Source organism: Amblyomma mixtum, chromosome 10 (assembly GCF_055824585.1).
Source record: "Amblyomma mixtum isolate Tamu chromosome 10, ASM5582458v1, whole genome shotgun sequence".
Classification (NCBI taxonomy): Eukaryota; Metazoa; Arthropoda; class Arachnida; order Ixodida; family Ixodidae; genus Amblyomma; species Amblyomma mixtum.
Window position 1 is genome coordinate 135,918,157 of NC_143021.1, and position 19,160 is coordinate 135,937,316.

General features: G+C 46.5%; 1 pseudogene; it reads right to left on the reverse strand.

Moving 5' to 3' along the window:
• Positions 1-19,160, reverse strand: part of LOC149327031 (uncharacterized) — a 58,355-nt pseudogene that overhangs the window by 33,112 nt on the left and 6,083 nt on the right.

Genomic DNA, 19,160 nt, shown 5'->3' on the forward strand with positions numbered 1-19,160 from the left:
AAAGCAATTTTATATGGCTTGCTACGCTTCTGCCGTTTCTCTGTTCAAGTAGGATGCTGGAAATTGCTGGGATGCTTAGAATTCTAAAGCATTGTCTTTTCGTGAGGTCTGTTGAGAAGTTCATTAAATTTTCCTTCATTTCTTATTGCACACAGCCTGATTAATATGCAGTCGTAAGGAAACGCATACACTGGGTTCTCCTTTATTCGCCAAGAATTATTATGGTTTTGTGGCCCATGGCTTTCCCCCTCGCCTATCAATCACAATGTCCTTGACTCAATTGTCCGCACCATCAGAAGAGTATTTATTCTGCTTTTCTGTAGGCGCCACTATCTCATGGTCGACTGATGATGTCATGTGAGAAAGTGGTGACGTCAGTGAGGGGTTTTGGTTTGGTTTGGTTTATTGGAGTTTAACGTCCCAAAGCAACTCAGGCTATGAGTGACGCCGGACAACAGATGCTGGTCCACTCTACCAAGTTTCGTTCCTGATGAGAAATGCTACGCTTTCGTATTAATAACATCTCTGCTCGGATTTCGGTGTCAGAAGATCCCCCGAAATTTTCTGAGCGCTGCATCCCCCACCCTTCTTTTCGGTCTTTTTTCGCCGATGTTATTTACGGAGCGTATCGATATATTAATATGTAAAAACCAGCATAACAGGAGTGGCCGCGGAGGCATTTCAATGGTTGTGGCGCTCTGCTGGTGACCCGAAAGACGCAGGTTGGATCCTGGCCACGGCGGTCGAATTTCGACGGAGGCGAAATTCCAGAGGCCCGTGTACTGTGCGATGTCAGCGCACTTTTCCGCGTCACCGCTCGCCACGTAGAAGAGACATTAAATCGACGCTGTCTACGTAACCATAACGGGTATGCATGATTACGCACGTTGAAGGCAGGCACATTAACTCTTTTAGTTCAGCATATGCGAAGAGACACACAACAATAAGCTCAGCCTAGTGGCGCCATCTACTTTCATGGACGGGAAATATTACTATAAACAAACCGGCGCTCCTCTTAAGCCTAGTAGCGGGCAAAAGCGGGCAACATCTTCACTGTAAATAAGAAATAAAGCGAAGTTATCACTTAATTGTTTTCTCATAGGTGAGGTGAGATCAAGCGAAATATCGGTGCCGCATTTCTGGCCAATGAACGCACAGAAAAAAGGCAGCAGCAGCGACGAATCTAGTCCGAAGTGAGGGGTCCTGCTTCGAAGGGCGCCGCCATGTTTGTCGCCGTGCTAATTTCCGCCCTAGTCAGCGTCAAAGGCGGCCGAATCTGCTTCGCTCGAAGGATTTTTGACAAGTGTGAACGGGCCATTAGCTCTGCCGCGTTAATAAATTATACAAATGTGTTGGTGCAAGGTGGAGCTGTATTTTAGCTTCTCCGCGCGCTAGAGAGGAACACCATCTACAGACCGGCATATGTACCAATTATAAGCACTCAATGATGAATTTTTGCCTCTGTATAAGACATTATTTCCCAGTTTACGCAAAAAGACCAGAAAGGGACCGCAATGATTAAACTCGCCAGCCCCAAAATAATATTTCCATCCATGTCCGCGGATTCTTGGCCGCGCTGAAGTGCCATCCTGCATGCAGGTTTCGTTCCTTCATAACCTGCAGCGCCTCGCAGGGCTAATGGCAACCGAGTTTCCGAGCTAGGTGGTTCCAAGCGTTTCTCCTCGCAATCTCGTGTATGGCTACGTTTTTCACACCGTAAAACAGCGCGCTTACACGGGACGAAGAAAGAAGACACGCACACACACAGCGCTGAACTAACAACTGCATGATTTATTGCATTGCTCGCAATAAATACCGGAAAGGAAAACAAAAAACAACCAAAGGAAGGCGGGGAGATATGCTCCTGTCGCATCATGTCGTCAAAGGTTATTCAAGATATTTAATCTCTTTTCTTGTCAGTGCCATCGATGGAGTGCTAACGCATGACGCGCCTTTCCTGTCTATGATGAATGCTTCATATAGTTCACGTTTGTGCTGATGATTGTACCGCCTCAAAATCTGGCTTCGTCCAAGGTTAGGTGTGCAATGACAGGCAGATACGTGTTTTGCCAGCGTGCTGCCGTATCCCGTGCGGATGTTAGTGGCGTGCTCTCGTAGACGGTCGTTTATGCAGCGTCCACTTTGGCCCACATAAGATGCGCCGCATGACAGCGGTATCTCGTAGATTATCTCCGTGTCACAGTTGGTGAACATTTTTTCATGTTTCTTACTGCACCGCGCTGGTTTTGGGGCATCTTCATTCACCATTCTGCAAAGCATATTTAGCTTTCTGGGTGCGGTTAGGACCAAGTTCACTCCAGCACGCCCTACTATCTTCTTCAACGAGTGGCTGATCCCGTGCAGATACGGCATAACAGCCATCTTCTCTCTTTCTTTGCGTGGCCTCATCGGGAGGCTAGATAGGCGGAGATCCTTCAGGAGCTTGAAGCCGATCCCTGAAATGAGGGCATCCGGGAAACCCGCTTCGCGTAGACGTTTCAGCTGAGATTCCATGCTAGCTTGCTGTCGGTGATGGCACGATCTTTTGAGGGCATTGTTCAAGGCGCCCAAAGCTATTGCTCATTTGACAAGCTTCGTATGCGCGGACGAGTAAGGCAGAAGGCATTTCTTAGACCTCGGAGCATAGACATAGCTAGACATAGCTATGACATAGACATAGCTAGACATAGCGGAGCATAGACATAGCTAGACATAGACATAGCTAGACATAGCTAGACATAGCTCCGAGGTCTAGACATAGCTAGACCTCGGAGCATAGCTAGACCTCGGAGTGAGGACCATCTGTGTTGGTGCTATGCTCCGAGGTCTAAGAAATGCCTTCTGCCTTACTCGTCCGCGCATACGAAGCTTGTCAAACGAGCAATAGTTTTGGGCGCCTTGAACAATGCCCTCAAAAGATCGTGCCATCACCGACAGCAAGCTAGCATGGAATCTCAGCTGAAACGTCTACGCGAAGCGGGTTTCCCGGATGCCCTCATTTCAGGGATCGGCTTCAAGCTCCTGAAGAATCTCCGCCTATCTAGCCTCCCGATGAGGCTATGCAAAGAAAGAGAGAAGATGGCTGTTATGCCGTATCTGCACGGGATCAGCCACTCGTTGAAGAAGATAGTAGGGCGTGCTGGAGTGAACTTGGTCCTAACCGCACCCAGAAAGCTCAATATGCTTTGCAGAATGGTGAATGAAGATGCCCCAAAACCAGCGCGGTGCAGTAAGAAACATGAAAAAATGTTCACCAACTGTGACACGGAGATAATCTACGAGATACCGCTGTCATGCGGCGCATCTTATGTGGGCCAAAGTGGACGCTGCATAAACGACCGTCTACGAGAGCACGCCACTAACATCGGCACGGGATACGGCAGCACGCTGGCAAAACACGTATCTGCCTGTCATTGCACACCTAACCTTGGACGAAGCCAGATTTTGAGGCGGTACAATCATCAGCACAAACGTGAACTATATGAAGCATTCATCATAGACAGGAAAGGCGCGTCATGCGTTAGCACTCCATCGATGGCACTGACAAGAAAAGAGAATAAATATCTTGAATAACCTTTGACGACATGATGCGACAGGAGGATATCTCCCCGCCTTCCTTTGGTTGTTTTTTTGTTTTCCTTTCCGGTATTTATTGCGAGCAATGCAATAAACCATGCAGTTCTTAGTTCAGCGCTGTGTGTGTGCGTGTCTTCTTTCTTCGTCCCGTGTAAGCGCGCTGTTTTACGGTGTGATCATGTACCAACTGGCCCGGCAACTATCCTTAATGATACGTGTTTATACTAGCTAGAACGTGAGATTGCACTGAAATCCATATTCGCGGGGTGCGCGCACATGCCCACGCGTTCTATTTAAAAATTCTATTCTTTTTTATTTGAGATCCATCTGAACTCTGCAATGATCCTGAAGTGCTTTATCCTGATGTGATATTCTTCGTCCACGGCGACCACTACCCCGTGATGTCTTTATAACCTACATGCATTGCTACGTATTTCGTCGCGGCGCAGAAAAAGCAGCAGCCTAATGAGTTCGTTTGGTGAAAACAAGAATGATGACCTTAAGTGCACCTTTTATTTAAGAGACACAAGCGCTCCCTAGCTCCCTTCCGCTCCCCTCCCCCCTCCCCGATCTCTTCTACAGTGACGGAATTGCAAACAGACCCATGAAGCTTCAGGACTGAAGTGTGTGCGTTTGCGGGGCAAAGGGGTGTGAGTGGAAGTTGTGAGAAGCAGACATGGGCACCTCGTCCTGACCTCATGAGAGCTTCACTCATTAAACTGAGGGGGAAGCAGGGCTGTCGAAGAAAAAGCTTTGACGGCGAGGAGGAAGATGCCGGAGATAGTGAGGTCAGGGTGAGGAAGGAAAAAAATGCACAGGTGTGCCACAGTGTTTCTGCCTGTGCTGGACGTTGTTTTTTTCCCGTACAGGGCGCATCTGAATTCCAAAACACGCAGGAACGCGAGGATGACTACGGCAGGAAAACAAGGGAACTAGGCAAGGTAAGTTGCTGGGCGTTGTGTTGTGTCGCTGCCTGTGTCCTTCCTCTTGTCCCGTTCGTTGCGCTGTAGTCATGGAAGAAAGGGAACTAGAACGGTAGTGTACCTAAAGGCAAGTATACGAAACGCCTTCTCAGGATGGTGCAAGATGTCCTCTAGCGGCTCCTACGCAGCTGAGAGCAGACGCAGTTGACTACACTTAGTGACAAGGCACGACTAAGCAACATCGGAACATATCACTAATAAGGTAAAAAATGAATCGAATATTAAGACCGCTCATTGTGAGGGTAAGGGAGGTAGGAGAAAATGAGAGTGATAGCTAGGGAGGACCAGCAAATTTTAGGATTTGTGGGTGATGGAAACAGGGGACCACAGAATTTTGCAAAATTAGGGTGAGGCAAGGTCACTGAGTCAAAGATCAGTGTTAGAAAGAAAAGGTAAAACTAGGGCATTTGCCCACCCTGGAGTAAACTGCCAATAACACAGCGCGCAGGTTAAGTCTTTCTGAACGCTAATCGTGGCCGGTTCGATGAAAAATACAGCCCGCTGTGTTTTCCGGTCCTCCCCTACCGGTTCTCGCTGCACCTGCTATTTCGATTTCGGCTCCTTTTCTTGACTGTCAACCGTCCGTTTTATTTCCGTTTAAGCCTACACCACGTTTTCCTCCCGTTTTGGTTGTTTTTATAGCCGATAAAACCACTACCATTTCTTTCAAGTGGTGCAATGTGTTAGTGCGCGCTTCACCTGCCATTACGTCCAGAGTCGAGTTTGGTCATTACGGGGGAATCTGTCACGGAAGTACCAGAATTTAAACATGCGTAATGCCTTGTTTAATTAAACGCGCGAATGCTTCTCAGGTTCTTTAATATATTTTGCAAATTATGCATTTTGCCGCATTCTGTTCGTCCTGCACGTGTACACGGGCACGTAGTATTGGTCATTCATATTTCCTCCTGTCTGCTATCCTGATATAAAAAAGGCTATACGCGAAGCTTTTTACCAGGCCCACAAGAATGTTTTATTTCCAGTGGATTTTAAGCCAGTGCGACATGACATGACAGGGGTGAGGTAATTAGTGTAGAAAAAAACAGTGTCCACCAGTGCCTCATACATTCGCTAGCAACGCCTATAAACGGAGGCCCGACCGTCGCCTACTTGGCCCGATCCTTCGGGTGCAAAGCGCCTCCGACCACTTCCGAAACCCCAAGCCGTTTACCACACCCCGTTTCGCTCGCCACTCGCCTGCTCTTGCGCCACAGCCTCCGAGAATTTCTGTCGCTAGTGCTTAATTGAAGTTAGGTATTGGCGTACTCATACTGTGTAAGTATGCGTATATAGCTCTTTTAGTAAACTTTGCCTCGTACTCCTTGAATGAATGTAGAGAGTTGAATTCGTCTGCATGTATTGCAAATAGCGTAATATTTTTTTATGTCTTAAATCGCGGCTCTGTCTTGTTCCCAACGCTGAGCATAAATTGGCCAACCGTGGACGTGAAACACCGCCCTATATTGCCTCGGTTCGTGCAGGCGCCTCGTTTTTTTCCGGAAGAGTGACAAAGTTGTGCATTTTGTTCAGGCAGTGCAGCAGCGCCTAGGAGAATTATGTCGGAAAATATAAAAGCCAAATAAGAAAAGGTGCACAATGATGCTGGCGAAAACAAGAACATAAATCAGACTAAAAAATTTCGACCATTTGGAAAAACGAAAGGAAAAACGTTTAACAAGAGCGATAAAAAACAATGAAAATAAAAACTGAAACCTTAGCATTATTAGACTAAAATAGTTGCCTTTCGTGGAGAGCGACATTTAAATTAGAATTTCTGTATTCTAAGTGAAGTTGATACCGCTTTGCCTAATAGCATAAGAACACTAGAAATAAAATGTTCCCCTAAAAATGCGTCTACAAATATATTTCTATACATTTAAAATGTCCGCTGCAAGAGCAATAGACGAAATTCAGCCATGCTACACAATTCTCTGCTGTCAGCAGAAAGTGAGCTGCCCCTCGAAGATACATAATTAATGTGCATCCTAACATATAAAGGAAGCGAACTAGTGTTTTTACACGAATTATACCATTTTTTGTCGCCCCAGTTTGATTAAAGAGGTTCCAAATAACGGAGCCATGGTTTAGCAGCCGTAATCAACCACCAGGTGTTAGCTCTTTTAGGAGTGGATCATAATGGATTATAAGCGCTGCGGTCGAATTTCGATGGAGGCGAAATATTAGGGGCCCGTGTACTGTGCGATGTATTATAGGGAACCCCAGGTGGTCGAAATCTCCGCAGCGCTTCACTACGGCGGCCCTCACAGACTGAGACGCCTTAGGACGTTAAGCACTACAAGCGCAAAAAACACGGACAGAGAAAGAGACTTGGACACCACGAGCACTTAGTTCCAACTGAAGATTTATTGACCCACAAGCACAAATATATACACCTTGCTTCTTTACAGTTTTCGACATTTAAAAATTAATTTTTGCAATCACTTCCTTGTTATGAATTCTGGTAACCAAGGCGGTCTCTTCGGCATTTTAATATCATTGAACCGTGTTGGCATATTTGAAACCATACCTTTAAATCAAATATTGATCAAACTGAGAGCTTAAAATTCTTACCGCGTGGTTATAGCCCTTAGATATTGTAAAAAAGTGCGAAAAAATCGCGACCAAACTAACAAACCCTGGATCAAAAGGGTTAAAGCAGCAAAAGTTGTCATTACTTATTTAGTATGCTAATTAGATGTTTAACATATAAGTAAAAAAACACCGGATGCCCATTCATTTAGCTCCTAAGCATACACCTCGGCGCATTAGCAAAAACGTTTTGCTCTCGACCTAAAGTACTCCCAGGAAAAAGACAAAGCTTATTGCTGGCGAATGCCAGCCATCTTGGAATTGCAGTCACCCGCGATCGTCACCTTGCTGAGACAGTGGAACAAGAACCCTGCAGCCTTTCCCTTCGATTTGGTGGAGTGCTGAGGGATCTTCTAGAGCAGGATATCTCGGATGAGGCGCCTGCTGAAAGCTGCCCTGTACTTCTCCAAGGGCTCAAGGTAGATGTTCTCGCTGCTGTCCCAACCTTTGCACACGTGCCTGCGTATACAGAGTTACCCGGCTTGATGGCAAATATTTCTTCCTTCTACCCGTGTACTGTGCGATGTCAGTGTGCGTTAAAGAACACCAGGTGGTCGAAATTTCCGGAGCCCTCCACTACGGCGTCTCTCATAGCCTTAGTCGCTTTGGGACCTTAAACCACATAAACCAACCAAACCAGCCATTTCTTCCTTTTAGTGGGGTACGTGGGTAGCTCTTTTGTCGCTTTCAGTAATGAACGACGTCCGCTGCAGGAGAGTTGGCTACACACAGTGTTGACATGCGTAGGACGCGCCATTTGTGATATGGTGTCTGGCATTTCGTGTGACCAAGGTGCACATGGGCGACTACACTCTAAGAACTGCTACTCCTGCATTAAGAGTAAAAGAGCCTCGCTACTCCTGCAGGTCTCAATCTACTCTCTCTACAAACGAGAAAGAGTGAAAGGTCCTGTTCACTCCTCTTGACAAAAGAGTAAAATGGCATTTCCACTCCTGCATACCCCAAGGGAGTTCAGTGCTTGTTTTACTCCTCCGCCAAAGGAATTAACAAACAAATGATAACGTTCATGCGGCTCCACAGGCTGCACAATAAATATCATTGCTCATCGTAGCAAGCAACTCGTATTATTTTCTTATGCCGCAAAGAATAATCTACAGCGAGTACGCGTTGTTCATTTTGCTAAGAGCGCTCGCCGTGCATTCCTTCAAACTTGCGTTTAACTGTATTTTCGCGGAAGCACTTACTATATACGTATACGTGAACTACGTATACATGCGTATACGTGAACTACGTGAACTAAGGGACTCGCTACTGCAAACGGGCATTGAATGCCCATTCACACTTGCAAGTAGCAAAGGGCATGCGACCAGCAGTCGCTTGCGACCAGGCAGCAGCTCCACGACACCGTTCCTCACACCTACAAGGGTGACCTGCGGGTCGCCTGCTCGTTTGATTCTCACGTGAAATGAGGTCTCGGAAATGACGTCAGTCACGCGCTTTGGCCCAGGCTCCTGCGCCCTCGCACTCGGTCTTTTAAAGTGGTCTGGTTCCTCGTTATTAGCAGTGTGCTGCTACAACCTGAGCGAAGAGGAGAATATCGTGGCAGTTTTGATGTGCGCCACGGCCATACAATCGTAAGGGCGCGCTAGCTTCTCGGGGCCGGCCTGCCAGCCTGGATGCCGGCTGCCGGCGTCAGAAAAATGCACTGGTATTGTTTGTTCACGACCAAAGCTCTGGGATAGAGTATCATTAGCCAATGTCGAGTTGTTGGTAGAAGCGATAACAGCCATACAAATTACCTCCCATAGCCGCTTTGCTGCTGCTCTGGAGTTCGCCTGGGTCGCGGAAGCCGAGCATATATTTATTTCCCTATGACACGGGGTTCAGAGTAAAACGGTGCCGAGGCTAGCACCTAAGTGCTGGCCAGTTTCGAAGCGCATTCAGCTACAGCATCTATGTGAAATCGGCTAGGTTTAGCGACGACAAGGGCAGCCAGCGAGCAGCGCACAGTTCGTCGCCCGGCGCGACCGCGGGCGGCGTCGTTGCCGGAAGCTCGGCTCGCTCAATGATTCGCTCCGTAGCTTGCGAATCGCGCACGCAAGGCTGGAAAATCGAGCAGCGACTGGCCTGCGATTGAGCGAGCCTTTATGCCCACGTTTGCAGCACAGGTGAACAAATTTAACACACTGTATGCATGGAATATCGGCTGCGTTGCGGCGATTCTTAAGCTCGTCCTCGACGCCATCATCACCGTTCGGGTGGACCCGAGCATATCTTTATTTCACTACGAGACATAGTTCACAATAAAACGTACTTCCAATGCAAAGAGTAGCACCTCAGCGCTAGCCAGTTTCGAAGCGCTCTCAGCTCTGGCATCGAAGTGAAACCTCCTAGGCTTAGCTACGAATACGGCAGTCAGGGAGCAGACCGAAGCTCGTCGCGCGGCGCGCTCGCGAGCAGCGTCATTGCTGAAAGCTCGGCCAGGGAGCAGGCCGAAGCTCGTCGCGCGGCGCGCTCGTCATTGCTGAAAACTCGGCTCGCTCACAGATTGGCTCAGAAACTTGCGAATTGTACTCGCAAGGCTGGCAAATTGAGCAGCTAGCGGCTGGCCTGCGACTGAGCGCACGTTCGCAGTACAGGTGAACAACAATTAGCGCACGAATGCTTGGGATACCGGCTGCGTTGCGGCCACGTTAAGGCGATTCTTAAGCTCGTCCTTGACGCCATCGTCACCGTACGTGACACACAGGCTGAGAACTTGAATTCGAGTACGTGCTAAAGTAAGCTGCTCGTATTTCTCGGAACAATCTGAACTCGAAAAGACAGTTGCTTCTGTCGGCTTCCATGCATGTGGGCTCTTGCTAGTGAAAGTACACTCGAACAGGATGCGGCGAGTGCGGGCCGCTGTTACATATAAGCTAAAGTGTGAAGCAAGTATCGTCGTAGTTCCGTAACGCAGTTGATATCACAGTAATCCGCTTGTACGGGTCACATTTATGCTCTGTTTCATGTAGATCTCCGTCGAGCATGCCAGTGTCGCGTAGAGTAATGCATCGCAGCTGCTCTTTGTCCTACCGCTCGCGTCGAACATATCCTTGATATGGACCAGTTTGCGATACGGTGCGTTTCTTTGCCTTTTTTGTCGCATTTAAGGGATTTTCGCTGCCGTCAATCGAAATTGCATTCCGTCAACAGCGTCATCTGCGCCGTCGTCTGCTAGGACACCCGGGGATGGGATCACAGGATCGCAGCTTCTACAAACGACATGTCAGCAAAAGTATCTAAAAGCGCTTTGGTATTCGCATTTAATAAAGAAATAAAATGAAAAAATATAATTTGTTTTTGTTGCTAACACAATTCAAATATTAGTAATAAAAAAGCGCATTTGTAGGTTTTTTCAACGAAGCAAAACTGCAGCCGTCGTCAGACTCGTCACGTTTTGTGTTATTTGGGTTTTCGTAGCATTGTTTGAGTCGTATGAGTGCTCGTGCGGTGGACGTGTATGAAGAACACAAGTGTGTTTTGGAAACCAACGACGAGAATTACGCCCTGTCAACACTGGTGATTTTGAACGGGTAAAGCCGTGAAGAAAGGTAGCGCTACGACTTCTTGTCATCTGGAGAGGCAACGAAGAAGAATGTGCGGTTTTGCTAAGCCTTGATGAGCCGTCTGAACGGTGAGTCCCGTGAACGTTTCTTTACTTCTGATCTCTATTCGCACGCGTTATTAGTGTGCGCCTATATAGGGATGGCAGTGCAGGCAGTCTGCGTGCGGTTGCCTCAGCTATAATGCGTTAAGGCCTATTCACACGACGATCCGTTCGCCCGCGGCCCGCGCACTACGTATTCATGCGTCACCACATTGAGAGGCGCGCTGTCGGCCGCGGCAGCGGGCGAACGGACCGTCGTGTGAATCGGCCTTTACCAGAAAAGAACGGGCGTATAGGCCGCATGGCAACTGTTGCTCCATAGTCTCTATCTGCGTTTAGTACTCGGGTGCCGCGGTGAATAAAAATGCCACCAGTTATCGCAACAGAGTTATGCGGTCGCTTGCTAGCGCTGCGAAAAACAACAGACAAAGTTTACTACATTCCAATAGCATAAATTTGTGCTACGTAGGAGAGGATGATGAGCGTGCAGTGCCACGTTAGAGAGCGCTCTTGCTAGGCCAGCTGCGGACAGACAAGGGAACTGACAACGGTCGAGTTGCCTCGCGGCTGGTGCCCGTCGGATTATTTGTGCTACTTAGAAGATGATGATGAGCGGCAGTGCCGCGCGACAGAGCACTCGCGCTAGGCCAGCTGCCAACAGACAGTGCTCAGTGTGTGTACTCGTCGGATTAGTGCTTACGCCTTAATATTTGTCATACAATTTTTTCGGGGACAATGATCGCGTGTAAAAGGCTGGGGCATATCCCTTGCCTAGTCATTTGTAAATTTTTATCTGTGCTTCCCCATGGAACAGAATTTGACACAGTATTATGTCAAAGTTAGATCGTTCTTGCGTCTGCCCTGAGGTGTAGGTGTCGATGCTTCCTCGCCTTCAGATTTTGAGAACTGTTTGGGATGCAACTGCGCACTTATTTAGGATTTCAAGCTTTTTGCTATATCCCTCGTTTGTGCGGCCCGCTTTCAAGTTGTTCGCTATATCGGTGATGGTTTGTTATCGATTTTCACTTTCTCTTATTTATTCTTGGTTGACTGCCACCAGCTGTGCTGCCGGCGATTCTCCGCGCTCGGAACTATTCCCAGGCACGAGACCCTACCCACAGACCTCCCTGCACCACACTCACCAGTTTTCTTCGATATTTTTTTCCCTTGCTCTTACTTGCATTGCCACTAGGCAGTTTTTATTTCTGTGCAGATTTGTTAAATGCAATACCAATTTTCGTTTCATGCTGTGATGTGAGATATCGTGCTTCTTGCTAATGAATGCATGCCTTTTCCATCCTCTCGTCATTTGTGCAAAGCAGACGGGTCTACTGGTCGCTACGTTCAATTTAAAAATACCTTCGGTGCTGCAGCAAAGCACCCTAGTAGTAAGAATTAAATCCTGTGCATGCTATATTCGAATAGTTACGCTCTTTTCATCATGCATAAAAATAGTGGCATTCCAGCCTGCTCAACTTTCTATGCAGTTGTGACAGTCATGTAAATCTACTGAAAAAATGTATATTGGTGCATCACATACAATCTGTTCATTTCTTTTGTCATGGGCCATCTCATTGCTTTTTGTGTTCCTATGTTAACACCTTATTCTAATTTATGAAGCAGTAGACAATTTCTTCTCTTGTCATTCATGACATTGTTACGGCCACTGACAACAGTTGCTCTGACATATTTATTTGCAGTTGCCAGCTGCCAGTATCTACTGGGCCATTCGTGCTTCCAGCTTTTGGCTGTGCTATCTCTCCTCAGCTGTTTGTGGTAGGTATTGTTTTCCAGTGATGCATACATTACCTGCCTATTTAGAAAAATTTCGTAGACATAGGCTCACAGCCGGGTTTAGAAATGCACGCAGAGCTCTACGTGCACTTAGCAGCAGTACCTCCCTCTATAATCACATGAATCTGATCCTGAATTACATGAATGTAATTGAATGATCTGTATGAAATAGTCGCTCATGAAGCTTTTGACTGCTGCTGTTAACATAATGGAGTTTACACTGCTTCAGGTGCAGTGACTATTTCACACATGTTGCCTCTTATGCATATGTGCCCTCTGAAAGGGCGAACATATTCCTTTATCCCTTTAAAATCATTGTGTTCTATCATGATGCTTTACCGGTATTTCTGGTGTATAGACCAAAATGTCACTCAGTATTGTAACATGAAGCGGGAACTCAGTTTGTCCAATGTTTTAGAGGTAACATTAAGTGGGAACTGAGTTTGTCCAATGTTTTAGGGGTCCTAAAACATTGGACCGACACAGTTCCCACTCGAGTTATTGATCACTTCGCTCTCGCCCTACCATAAGCTTACCGTCCAGGTTGGACAAATTGGTAGAGCGACTGCTCCAGTGAAGTGGTGGTTCTGAGTTCGAACACCGGACCAGGACGAATCTTTCTTTAACTACGAAGTTTCTGTGAAAGCTGTATAGCTTTCCTTTGTAGCCATTTGGCTGTGCTCGAGTGGATGTCAATGAGTAATTACTCCTTATTACAGATCTTTTGTCAACGCCAAACTGATTCAGTAGCAACAAATAGTAGAAGCGTAAAAGCATGCTGCTCCCAAAAATTCGTTAAGCATGTTATAAAATGTATGCTGTATTGTTTTAACTGCTGCAAAGAAATAACGGTGATGTTAGATGCCCATCCCCTATTAGGTAAACATAGCTCGCAATTAACACAGTGGATAGAAAAGAAATATGGACTTCAACCCTCACGACGACCCTCACCCCAGTAAAACAAAAAGTGCCAGTGTTGCCATACTTGAGAGCTTTGCTCTTTAAAAGTGCAGTAGACTGCCACTCAAAGTTGCCAAAAAAATGCGTCTCGTTTTCTGCATGTGCATTCCACAGTGCTGGTGCCATTTTCACTGGCCATTGACATTCAGTCGCATGATGTGCACCCCGCTCCTCGAGTTGATTTTGTTTGTCTTGTGAACCTGCCGTCAAAATCAGTGCAGGATAATGCTTCCCCAGTTGATCTGCAGTTAACCTTGTCCTTTGCCAGCTGCTGTCACCCTTTCTCCACAGAGAAGGGCGGTGGGAGTCGTCCAAGCCAGGTGGAGTTGAAATATTTGACTAGTAGTGGACAGGGATCCTGCGGTTTGTTGAGGACACAGGCAAATTGGAGACTTATGGAAGAATTGTTTTACCAGCCAAAAAAGACGTATACACAAGAGAGAACCGCACAGGACAAGGGCTGGTAAAAGCCGTAGTCCTCTGTGGTTCTCTCTTGTGTATGCGCGTTTCTTGGCGGGTAAAAAAATTCCTCCGTAAGCCTCCAATTTGCCGGTGTCCTCCACAGATTGGAGGATCCCTGTCTGTTACTAGTCAAATTTCACTACTCCACCTGGATTGGACTCCCACTGTCCTTCTCAAACTTTTGAAATCCTGTTGCCCTAGCAGATCATCAGCTGTCGGTTGTATTACTTTCGCTTCAGTGAAATTTGAGATGTAGCGGGCAGGGATCCTAGAATTTGTGGAGTACACAGGCAAACTGGAGACTTATAGAAGAATTTTTTTACCAGCCAAGGAAGACGCATACACAAGATTCGTTGTCTGTGTTTCACAACTGAAAGTTCTAAATGCGTGCAAAAGTGTATCGTGCATTCGCACGTATTTTTAAAACTCAATTTTTGTAGCGTTAGGTTTTCGGAATTGGAGCTGTAGCATTGCCGCCACAGAATCCCGCTCGTTAACAAAGCGCACACTTATTTGCTAGGTATATATTCGGTATACCGCAACCAGTACACTTCACTGTTTGGAAGGTTCTGTCGCGAAATTTCTGATTGTGCAAGGTAGCTTTTCTTTTAAATTCAAGCGCTCTCTATTTGCTTTTTCCTGTGCATATTCATCGGTCGTTGCAATTCGGAAGCGTTGGGGCTGCAAGACGTGCATACGGAAGCTACGTTTGTGCACAAAGCTCCTGAATTTTTGAAAGCGCAGCTCTGACAGTTCTCGTTGTCATAAATAAGTACAAAGCAGCCTAATCTTTTTGGACACACCATTTCATGCTCTTAGCTGTTGCTGAGAAACAGGCTGCCTTTTTTTTCTGTTTTTGGTGCGAAACATTCCTAACAACTTCTTTCTTTCTCCATGCACAGATAGCCTATGCATACACGGGCAGCTTGATTGCAATATTTAGGGCAATATTTATAACAGGTGCAGTGAGCCTTGGTGCATGTGGACAGAAATTAAGCTAGGGTGGGGTGGGGTATTTTCGCTCAGGGTAATGTTATGCGGAGGGTTTGGCGTATTGAAACCGAGTCTTTCTGAGCTCTTATTAGACATCCCAGCACCAGGACAGTAGTTGAGGCTTTTCTTCTTTGTTGTCTAGTCAATGGTTTCCATCACATAAAATAGCCTTAATTCTAGCTATCCCGTGGCCGTCTAACAGAACGATGCAGATATACTGAAGTGATCAGTGTTGCATAAAAGTAGTGAGAACATTGCAAATGCAAGACAACTTCATTGGTTTGCAGTGCACTATTGTGGCAGTCATAGAGAATTACACATTACATTTGCAAATCTAAATTGTGCATAATAGTATGGACTGGCACGTAATGTGCGAAGTAATCACAGTTATCTCGTTCATGCCAAATGCTAGTGTCAAACATTGTCAGTATTGCATATTTATAAAGAGCAGACATGCTGCGCCTAACTTGTCGTTGGATAGATTTTATTACTATGAAAGCAAAAAGTTTACACATGGCTGTCGTGTTCTTGCGTGGGAAGTAGTATTACCTTAAATGAGTATAAACACCAAATTTTTGGTTATGTGTGTTCTTTGTAGCGACGTGCTGGGCATTCGTATACATAGAATTGTTGCATAGTATTCGTCTCCAATCGCTAAATAATTACAACCAGATTTCTTTTCTTCCCTGTTTCAATAGCATAGCAATCGCTATGACATCAATGTTCAGTATAGGTTATGGAAGGCACAAAAAAGCTACAATATCGCTACTTCATCGTTTTAATTAGTTACAATGCTAAAGCCAGCCTGCCTTAAGAGTCGGAATCACAATGAATGACGAAGCCGCAATTATATTGCAGTTTTCCTCATGCCTCCCCTGGCTTATACTGACCTTTGATGCCATTGCCATTGCTAAGTTTTTAAAAGTGAAGCAGGAGAGAGAAGATATTTAATTACAAATTATTTAGCAGTCATAGGCGAATACTGTGTGGTTATCCGTGCATAGTAATGCCTTATGCATCATTAAAAACAAAAAAAAATGTGCAACTGAAATTTGCTCGGCGGCTGACCCAAAAGACGCGGGTTCGATCCCGGCCGCGGCGGCTGGAATTTCTTTGGAGGAGAAATTCTAGAGGCCCGTGTACTGTGCGATGTCAGTGCACGTTAAAGAACCCCAGGTGGTCGAAATTTCCGGAGCCCTTCACTACGGCGTCTCTCATGGCCTGGGTCGCTTTGGGACGTTAAACCCCATAAACCAACCGAAACCAAACTGAAATTAGTTGTCTGCCTCTTTGAAATGAAAAATTTTGAATTTTTCCTTCACTATTTTAGAGCATGAAATTCAGTTAATGGTATCTGAGAAACAGGAATTGCAACAGCCATTTCTCTTCAGCAAGAAAACTGTCATTGGTTTAAGTGTTTTCCCGATTCAAGGTTACCCTATATTTTAAACTGCACAATGTATTATGTGACAATAAACCGTCAAGCACAATAGGTGTGGTTTTAGAAATGGCTGGAAGTGATAAGGGAATACATTTACTTAGAGCAGGTAGTGACCGCTGATCCGGATCATGAAGGGTAATAGCTAGAGGAATATGAATGGGGTGGAGTGGATATGGCAGGTTCTCTCAGATCATGAATGGCAGTTTTTCAATACCCCTCAAGAGAAAAGTATACAACAGCTGTATCCTACCGGTATTCACCTATGGGGCAGAAACGTGGAGGCCAACGAAGAGGGTTCAGCTTAAATTAAGGACAACGCAACGAGCTATGGAAATAAAAATGATAGGCGTAACGTTAAGAGATCGGAAGCGGGCGGAGTGGGTGAGGGAACAAACGCGGGTTGAGGACATCCTAGTCGAAATCAGGAGAAAAAAGGGTGCTTGGGCAGGGCATGTAAGACGAAGGCAAGATAATCGCTGGTCCTTAAGGGTAACGGAGTGGATTCCAAGAGAAGGCAAGCGTAGCAGGAAGCAGCAAAAAGTTCCATGGGCGGAGGTTTGCAGGAACACGGTGGACATAGCTGGCGAAGGACAGGGTTAATTGGAGAACATGGGAGAGGCCTTTGCCTTGCAGTGGGCGTAGTCAGGCTGATCATGATACTTGCAGAAGAGCTTGCTCATGTTAAAATTTTCATTTGGTAAATATGTGCTTGTTTTACATGCACACAGCTTTTGAAAGGACTAGCATAGTGATAATTGTATTGGGCTTCATAAAATTGTAGCTCTGAATGAAGGTTTGCAATGAAAGGTGTCTGCACTTGGTCACAATATAGGTACACACTAGTGGCGACATGACACACACGATCAGTACATTCTAGTTGTATTCTTTCTTTTTTTTTCATGGGGTTATATGCAGGATAGTAGGAAAAGGGCATTGGAATTGACTCTTACTTGCATTATTTTCATTCATGTTTGCAGGCACCCGGAGAAATGCACGCATAGCCAAAGCTCCTTCACTCAGCCGAGCAAGCTACGGCATCATCCAGCATCTTAGTTTCTTTTGAGCGCTTACAGCTCACTGCGGTGGATTTGGTAGATGGGTTTACTTTGCTTTTGGCAGTGTTCTTGGCATTTAATGTCAAGTACACCCCAAAAACAAAGCGGGCTTGTCTGCTGCTTGAGACACTAATGGGGCTTGATCCTAGCGAGCGCCTCCCGAGCGTGTTTTGGGCACCAACAGCAATCACAGCAATGACTTGAGAAATAAAAGTTATCAGTCTTGTACATTTGTGTCATTATTTCTTGAACCATTGTTATTCCCAACGTAGACAGAGCACCATACTAATGTGCAAACTGTAGTGTAGCCATAAAGTAGTTGCATGAGCAAAAATTATTCTACTCAAAGATTATAATCCCTTTTGCTCATTACTCTTTTGTAGATGTAGCGCACGTGGATCCTGCAAAACATATGACCAACTTGCTCTGAAGAATATGTGAAATAAGAAAATTAGTAGGATACATTGAAAACACGTGAAACTCCTTTTGAAGGAGTAAAATAAGATCTGGGCTGATACTCCTTGAAGGAGTATAGTCACTCTAACAAACGGAGTCCTGGAACTCTACCTGAAAGAGTAGTAGGATGCTGTTTCAATGTGGTAGCTTTACTCCCTCGGAGGAGTGCCTGTACTCTATTGCAGGAGTAGTACAGTACTCCTTGAGTAGATGATGGATCACTCTTTGTCCAGAGGGAGTAATTTTATTCTCCTCAAAAAGCGTTGCGTTCAAAGGGCAACGCATCGCGCCGAACGGGTGGTGGCGTTCCTTGGACTCCGTGGTGGTGGTGGTGAAGAGCATTTATTTAGCTATTTACAGAGAGGTGCTCGGGGAGAGGCCCCTAATGGGTCTCACCCCTTACAATACTAGGCGGAGTCTCTCATTCCAGGATCCCGTTGGTCGAGACCGCTACACAAGTCCGCCGAACCAGTGCCTGTTGGGCCGATAGTTCCTGGCAGCTGAGCAGGGCCGCCTCCCAGTCCTCTCGGGTAGGGGAAGGGGTGAGTGGGGGGAGAGAAGGATTTTTTCTGCATGCCCAAACCATGTGGAAGGTGTCGGCCGCCTCCCCACAGAATGAGCAGCGGCCGTCAAAAGAAGGATTAAAGTGTTTGAGAACCGCCGGGCACAGCAGGGTGTTTGTAAAGAGACTGAGGAGAATTCCTTCGCCAGCTTTACCCAGTCCTTTCATAGGAACTGGGTAACGCCGGTGTTCGGCACGATAGCACTCAGTAATTTCTTTAAAAGAAAGGAGAGGGCTGTGATCTGGGTTACGCTCCTCCCAAAGGACGCCTGGTGCCCGGTGAGTGAGTGCGCTGGCTGCCTCATGGGCGGCTTCGTTACCTTGCATGCCTTGGTGGCCGAGGACCCATATGATTGAGCGATGAGTTGGATCGCCGTCGCGAGTACTGCGGTGTATAATTTGGTGAGCGAGTTGAGTGATCCAACCGAGCTCAAAGTTACGATAGGCTCCACGAGAGTCTGTGAGGATGAATTTAGAGTCGGGATGGGAGGCTGCAAGGGCGATCGCCACCTCCTCCGCATGCGTTGAGTTGGGCACTCTTAACCAGGGGTCTTCCACCTGTTTTCCCTCGTGTATGACTGCAGCCGTGTACCATTCCCCCCTGGAGCGGTAGGGGCCTGCAATGTCGACGTAGAAGACGTGTTTCTTTGAGCCATAGTGGCGGTGCAGGGCATTCGCC